We start from the raw sequence: 8232 nt of genomic DNA, 5'->3' as shown, positions 1-8232 counted from the left end.
TTCAATTCAATTAAAAAATACTTTATTAATCCCAAAGGGAAATTATTTGTTGTAACTCGTTATCCTCATTTCATTAAGAGATGTTATCGATGCTGATGACTGTAGACAGGAAGGATCTCATGTAAAGGTCCATCCCACAGTGGATCCTAAGAAACTGGCTGCAGATGCCGTCCGATCCATCCACTCAGACTCGACTGACAAAATACTTTATGATAATTATTGGTAATTAGCTATAAAGCCATGCTTCTGGACGCCTACTCTGTTGAGCCTTATTTTGACAGACCACTTTTTGTGTTTCCGGTTGTTTTGCTCTCACTTGCCTCTGCTCTCTGGTTTGGCGGCTCAGGTAAAACTGAGAGCAGAAACGCGTCCTCTGTTGGTGTTTAGCTCCTCTCACGGTTCACTAATACAAAGCAGACATGTTTATTACGATTACTTTTATTTATTAACTTTTATCTATTCGACTTTATTTGATTTAGTCATTTGGTTCAGCATTTCCTTTTAAATTAGCATGTAAATAAATGCAAGACCAGTCACCTCACATGTATTCTGGCAAGGTACAATTATTGATAGTAAAGAAATTGTGTGAAATAATAAATAATAAAGCATATCCTGACATGAATGCCTTAGGTGCATGCTGATAAGCTTGTTCCTGTTAAATTCCAGTTCTTGTTTTAGTCAAGTGCACAGCAGATGGAAAAGATAAACATTGCAAAGAATCAGGAAGAACACGTTGCACTTCAACCCACCAAACATCAAAAGCTGTTCTGCACTTTTTGTTTTCTTTGGCAGTGCTGTTAAGGCAGGGCTGGTCTCACAAGCAGGCCAAGAGCTATGAATATTAATTTTCTGTGCCAACATTTTGCTCAGGGTAAACAATGGAGCGTGTTCACGGGTCTGAAAGAAATACTGTACTGCTCAAACCCAAGAGAGGTGCTGCTCTGATCTTTGGGTCTCACCAAGACTGTCACTGAAATCGCTGCATTTAAACCACAATTCAAATCATATTGTGTGAATTTGCAAATCTCAAAAACCCTTATGTTCACACGTGCATGGTAAACATATCAAATATTAAAACTAACAAACTTTACAAATTTTAGGAAAATAATGGGTAATTTTGAACTTAGTAGCAGCAACGCGTCTAAAAATATATGGGACAGGAGCAACAGAAGACAGTAAAAGTAAATGGCGCAGATAAGAAAGCTGGAGGGGCATTTTGCAACTGGTTAGGTTAACTGGCAACAGGTCAGTAGAGGACTGTAAAATAAACACTTGAGAGAAGCTGAACCCACCAGTCTGCAAGAACTGCATTTAAAAATAGTGGAACTATTTGACAACAATGTTCCTTAAAGGACAAAAATTGAAAACTTTGATTATCATCTAAAGTTCCTGATATTATTTGAAGATTTATTTTTTTTTTAATCTGGAGAAATCTCTGAGCTCAAAGGGCGAGGCTGAAAGTCCAGATTCTTGTGATCCTTGAGCCCTCAGGTTGCACTGCATTGAATAAAGTCTGATTCTGTTTACTACATGGACTCAGGGACCCTTTCATAACTAACTGTAAACACAGCTTGTTGTGCCATCTATAAATCCTGCTTAAAGCTCTATCATGCAAAGAAGAAGCTGTCTGTGAAAACCATTAAATGAATGTTGCTGGTTTCTCTGCACCACCAGTCAGTTAAAATGGACAGAGGTGATGTGGAAAACTGTTCTGTGATCAGATGAATCAAAATGTGAAACTTTTTGGATCCATGTCCTCCTTACTAAAGAGGAAAACGCCCTATAAAGCCCTGCCTCTCTGATTGTATGGGAGTACATTAATGCATATGGCATGAGCATTTTAGTACACATCTGGTGAGGTATTGATGCAGAAAAGTATAAACAGGTTGTAGAAAACATGTGTTCCTAACAGGATTACTTCTTTCTGAGGGAAGGCCTTTCATATTAAAGCATATTAAAATGTATGGCCATATATTAAATGCAGTGAGGAAAATAAGTATTTGAACACTCTGTGACTTTGCAAGTTCTCCCACTTAGAAATCATGGAGGGGTCTGAAATTTTCATCTTAGGTGCATGTCCACTGTGAGAGACACAATCTAAAAATAAAAAAATCCAGAAATCACCATGTGTGATTTTTTTAATAATTTATTTGTGCGTTACTGCTGCAACACCTGTGAAAATCAATGTTGATATTTGGTACAGTAGCCTTTGTTCGCAATTACAGAGGTCAAAGTTTTCCTGTAGTTTTTCACCAGGTTTGCACACACTGCAGTAAATCTTCTCTAGATCAGCCAGGTTTCTGGGCTGTCACTGAGAAACAGAGTTTGAGCTCCCTCCAAAGAGTTTCTATAGGGTTTAGGTCTGGAGACTTGCTAGGCCACTCCAGACCTTATGCTTCTTACGGAGCCACTCCTTGGTTCTCCTGGCTGTGTGCTTCGGGTCATTGTCATGGTGGAAGAACCAGCCCTGATCCATCTTCAATGCTCTAACTGAGGGAAGGAGGTTGTTCCCCAAAATCTCACCATACATGGCCCCGGTCATCCTCTCCTTAATACAGTGCAGTCGTCCTGTTCCATGTGCAGAAAAACACCCCCAAAGCATGATGCTTCCACCCCCATGCTTCACAGTAAGGATGGTGTTTTGGGATGGTATTCATCATTCTTCGTCCTCCAAACACAGCGAGTGGAATTAAGACCAAAAAGTTCTATTTTGGTCTCATCTGACACATAACTTTCTCCCATGACTCCTCTGGATCATCCAAATGGTCATGTGCAAACTTAAGACGGGCCTGGACGTGTGCTGATTTAAGCAGGGGAACCTTCGGTGCCATGCATTATTTTAAACTATGACGTCTTAGTGTATTACCCACAGTAACCATGGAAACAGTGGTGCCAGCTCTCTTCAGGTCATTGGGCAGCTCCTCCCGTGTGGTTCTGGGCTGATTCCTCACCTTTCTTAGGATCATTGATACGCCACGAGGTGAGATCTTGCATGGAGCCCCAGTCCGAGGGAGATTCACAGTCATGTTTAGATTCTTCCATTTTCTAATAATTGCTCCAACAGTTGATCTTTTTTCACCAAGCTGCTTGACAATTGCCTCATAGCCCTTTCCAGCCTTGTGGAGGTCTACAATTTTGTTTGAGGATCAGAACTGTTGCTGATTGGCAGGTGTTCAAATACTTATTTGCAGCAGTAACGCACAAATAAATGATTTTAAAAATCATACATTGTGATTTCTGGATTATTATTATTTTTTTTTACATTAGGTCTCTCACAGTGGACATGCACCTAAGATGAAAATTTCAGACCACGCCATGATTTAAGTGGGAGAACTTGCAAAGTCGCAGGGTGTTCAAATACTTATTTTCCTCACTGTATAATATTAAAACAGCTTGTCTTTGTAGTCGAAGGGTCAGAGTGTTGAACTGGGCTGCCTGCAGTCTACACCTCGCACCAGTTTAAAAACACATGGCCTATGAAGTGGAAAAAAAAAAACTTTTTTTATTTCTCACTTCAAACATTTGATATTTTATTATGTTCCACTGTGAATAAAATATCCGTTCATAAGGTTTGCATTGTTTTGAGTTTCAGACAAACTTTTCCTATATGCTCCTGCTGCTTGTATGAAACTGCATTAAAAACCTGTGATTGTTTACCTTTTCATTCAAACAGAGCAGCAAATGTTCTATGGAAGGCCCCTTTTTTTTTGGGGGGGGGGGGGGGGGGGGGGGGGGGCGCGCAAAAACAGTGTCCCAGTTACATTACCTTAATGACTGTAGAGCTCAGTTAAGAACCACCTCCTGTCAAATCGTCTGCTGCACGAGGTTCCCCTCAAAAAGCGAGGCGCTCAGATCACGGCACGCAGCTGACAGGACGAGCAGACATTTGCATCAGTCGTCTTTGATCCTTCTTGCTGTGCCTAATTATCATCATTTCTTTATGCACCCTGACTCCCAAAGATTCTGCTTCTTTACAAGGTGCCCCCCCACCCCCTACACCTCCCCACTTCTCTCCTTCACCCATAACATCCTAAATGGCTGACAAACACAAAGGGGAGCAGCAATCCTCTGCAGACTTGAGAAACAGACAGAGCAGTTTTGATTGGGAACAGAAAGAGACAGAGATGAGCGCTCGTCTTTTAGGAGCTGCGTTCGTTTGGATCCTGGTTCAGGATCAAAGGCTGCTGTGCAGATGATGAACTGGAAAAACCCAGACAGTTCAGGTTTTATGGGCGCTCATTATGGTTTTGTTTTGTGCAGAGAATGTGCATTATTATGCCAGCAAAAGTGAAAGGTGCTTCTGAACTTGACTGAACCCGACGCAGAGTTCAAGTTTCAAACCGAGACTCGTAACGTAGCTCGTTTAAATTAAAGGCCGAGCATTTCTTGAAGGGATGCATGTCGCCCGCGGCCTCTCACGTCAGAGTTTCAGCCCAAGATCACGTTTGTGAAACGACGGAGCTGTAACCATTTTTGGTCACACCTTGAAAATACTCTTTTAATTAATGTCGACAACAATTGCAAGATGTCAAAATCAAAGAGTTGAAGTTTGGAACGACTCTCATACGGGCGAGGAGTAAGGACCCGTGCAAAAAAAATAGATAAATAAATTCTTGAATTTTGATTTTTATCTCAGAATTCTGAGGAAAATAAAAGAGTTTTTGCACTGTGGTCTTTAAGCTCTTTCGTATTTATTAACCTTAATTTAACCAGGCAAATCCCACAGAGATCACAGATCTACTTTGCAAGGGAGGCCTGGACCTGACGGTAGACTAACATGTATGTTTTTGGTCTGTGGGAGGAAACCGGAGTACCCGGAGAAAACCCACGCAAGCACGAGAAGAACATGCAAACTCCACACAGAAAGACCCCAAGTCCAACAGGGGATTGAGCCCAGGACCTTCTTGCTGTGAGGCAACAGTGCTAACCACTGAGCTACCGTGCTGCCATGTACGTGTACCACTTACTACCTCATCGAATTTGAGCTAAATAGTGTTAAAAGTTACTAAAGGCATTGCTGCGTTGGCTCATGTGGACTAGCTGTGGCGACCATCTTGAATTGGTTTGACTCACAAAGTTCATCAGCTGTGGAAGTTTATGATGATTTCCTGAATGTTTCAATAAAATCCCTTCAGTGGTTCACGAGGTATTTTGTTAATGAACCAACAGGGTTAACTCCAACAGCTGATGCTAAAGTTTTGAACAAACATCTTGTGCAATGTGCCACGCTTGAAGTATATGATAGGTACGACTCTCAGCTACCATGTCGAATAGTGTGAACACTTCTGAAGCTTCCACACTATTGTGATCCATTTTGCTTCCGTATGTTTTTCGGCATATTTCAAAAATATTTAGCCTTTTCTGAAACTTTTTTCTCATAAGAAATTAATTGAGCTCATTTGAACTCCATATCTTTAGATCTGTTTACAAACTTTTACTGCTCCTTTCATTTTGTTCTGCTTCAGCTTCTTTCAGCTTCTTTGTGCAGATTTAAACTTTTTTCCAGCTACTTTCAGCAGTTTTGTGCTCTGTTCAGATTATTTCTGCTAACTAAATTTTTGTGCTTTTTCTAACTTCCTTTTGCAAATATCAACTTGTTATGCTCATTTCAGCTTATTTCTGCTTCTATTTAGCTTTTAAAGCTAAATAATAGCATTATTTTATTATTATTTAGCTTTTAAAGCTAAATAAGTTATTGTTTAGCTTTTTATGCTAATTTTAGCCTTTTCAGTTAATTCTGCTTTTTTTTTGCACTCCTTTCAACTTTTTCAGCCTAATTCTAAAAAAAAAGCTCTCTCCACTTCCTTCTGGTAATTTAAGCTTCTTTCTGCCTTTTTAGCTACTTTTTTGTCTGTTTATGCTTATTTCAGCTTTTTCAGATGCTTTCCACTATTTTGTGCTCATTTCTGATTCTTTCAGCGTACCGTAATTAACTTCTTTATGCTAATTTCAGCTTTTTCTGCCCTTTCAGCTACTATTAGCCTTTTAGATGCTGTTTTTAGCTTTTTCAGATGAGTCTTTTTTTTTTTTTTAGCTCATTTCAGCTTTTTCTGCTTCCTTCAGGTAGCTTAATCTTCTTTCTGCTTTTTCAGCTGTTTGATTTTTTTTGTGTGCTAATTTCAGCTTCTTTTTTTTTTTTTGCAAATTTCCAAAATTTTGTGTTCACTTCTGTCCATTTAAATCTAATTCAGTAAATATGTGTCCTTTCTGCTTTCTTCTGCTAAATTAGGCTTGTTCTTCCATTTCAGCATTTTTTTTTTTTTGGCCAACTTCAGCTGTTTTTCCATCAAGTTCTTCTGCAATAGGCATTCACAATGCATTTTCTCAGGAAATGCAGTTTCTCTAGATTTGCCTTGATATCTGTAAAATTGGCTGAGTTTGGTGCATTTTTGTTTGCAAAGATCGATTAGCTATGGCAGCCATCTTGGACTTGACTGACTCCAAAAGTAAATCAGTTGTCGATGTACATCCGAGAAATGTTTTAAAAAGTTTCAATAAAATTATTCCAGTTGTTCATAAGACATTTACTTTTAAACAAACAATCTGTTAGCGCTCAGAGTACGAGTTGGGGATCACTCTCAGCTACCTTCTTCTTCTTTCGGCTGCTCCCTTCTTCAGGAGTCGCCACAGTAAACAACTCCCATGAAGACTTGACAATCGTTTTTACGCCGGATGCCCATCCTGACGCTACCACAGCGCTCTGTGTGGAGCAGGAAGGTGCCATCAAGGGCACCCGGGGGAGCAGATGGTGGGGGTTAAGGGCCCTGAGTGGGGCACGAGGGTGGAGGCAGGTGCAGGTGTTTCACCGTTTCCACCCACATTTTTGATGTCGGTCCGGACAGTCGAACTGGCAACCTTCTGATCACTGCCCCACTGAAAATCTTTAGCTCAGCAGCTGCAGGAGTTGTAGCCATTTTTACGTCTTTAATGTCAGTTGGCTGTGACCAGCTTCAGCTGCACTGACTCCAAACGTTAAATAGTTAAAGACGTGCATCCAACAATTACTTGCTGCAAGTTTAACTAAAAAGTTGTTCAGTGGTTCATGAGATATTTTGCTAACAGACACAGCCAAGACCACAATTGTCCTCATTTGCCTTTTAGCAACTGGCAACAAAGTTCCCTGCTGACATGGCTGTAAGTCACCGTTTGAGTGTGCGGAGGATTTTCCACAGCTTTCAGCAGCGTACCTGAGCAGATGAAAGGATAAACACCACACTGTTGTGTTTGGACTTTTCTGACATGTTAAAGCTGCTCGAAGCGGTGATAACCCCCCCCCAACAATAAGGCTTTTCACTTTTCTCCCTTCTTTGGCTTGATTGCTTTTTAACAGCTGCCGGAGTTTGGACGGACTACAGTCGGAAGAAGAAAAAAGAGAAAAAGAGCCTCCAGACAGAGCAATTATGGTTTTATTTACCAGTTCTCTTTCACTCCATCTGCCCTCTTTGCTCCTCCGTCACATTAAAGTCAGACTTCTTCATGTGATTTCTGTCACATTAAAAACTTTTTGGACACATGGAACTTGTGGGCGCCAAACAATTAGGTGTAATAAGACAACTTCTGTACAGCCGGAGGCCCTAAATGACGTGCTTCAGAGCGAGGGGGAAATCCACTTGGGTTTGAAAACTTAATAAATCTTTTGCTTCGTCTGAATGACAGGAAGGTTTAATAACCTTAAGAAATGATTTCTCAGAAAGTCTGCAGCCATCAAACTGTGTCTGAGACGTGGATAAAGATGTATTTATGCTCCTCTTTGCCCACAGGATGAAAATGCACCGCAGACAAACAAAAAGCCGATTGTTTAAAGCCGACATGCAAATCTGCAGAGCGCTTACAGAACAGCTTCGAACAAACGCGTCTGTTCGTGCAAACTGTGGACACCACTCGAACTTCATACAACAGATAGGACAAGATAATGTTGCAAAATATCTCGTGAAACACTGAATTGATTTGAATTAAACTTGTAGGAAGTAATGACTGGATGCACATCTACAACTGATCAACTTTTGGAGTTAACCCAATTCAAGATGGCCACCGCAGCTAATCAACCTTAGCAAACAGAAAAGTGGCTGTAACTTTGTTATTTTTATACAAATTGAGCTGAAATTCTGTGTGTTTGTAGCTGAGACTTCATTTCAACATATACATTAAGTGCTACGCTTTGTGTGAGATATTTGCTTTAAATTTTAGCAATAAGTGTTTTGAGTTCACCTTGCCTGTTAGCAAAATATCTCA

This window comes from Nematolebias whitei, chromosome 5, assembly GCF_014905685.2.
Source record: "Nematolebias whitei isolate Nwh7 chromosome 5, NemWhi1, whole genome shotgun sequence".
NCBI classification, from domain to species: Eukaryota; Metazoa; Chordata; class Actinopteri; order Cyprinodontiformes; family Rivulidae; genus Nematolebias; species Nematolebias whitei.
This window is presented reverse-complemented; position numbering follows the sequence as displayed.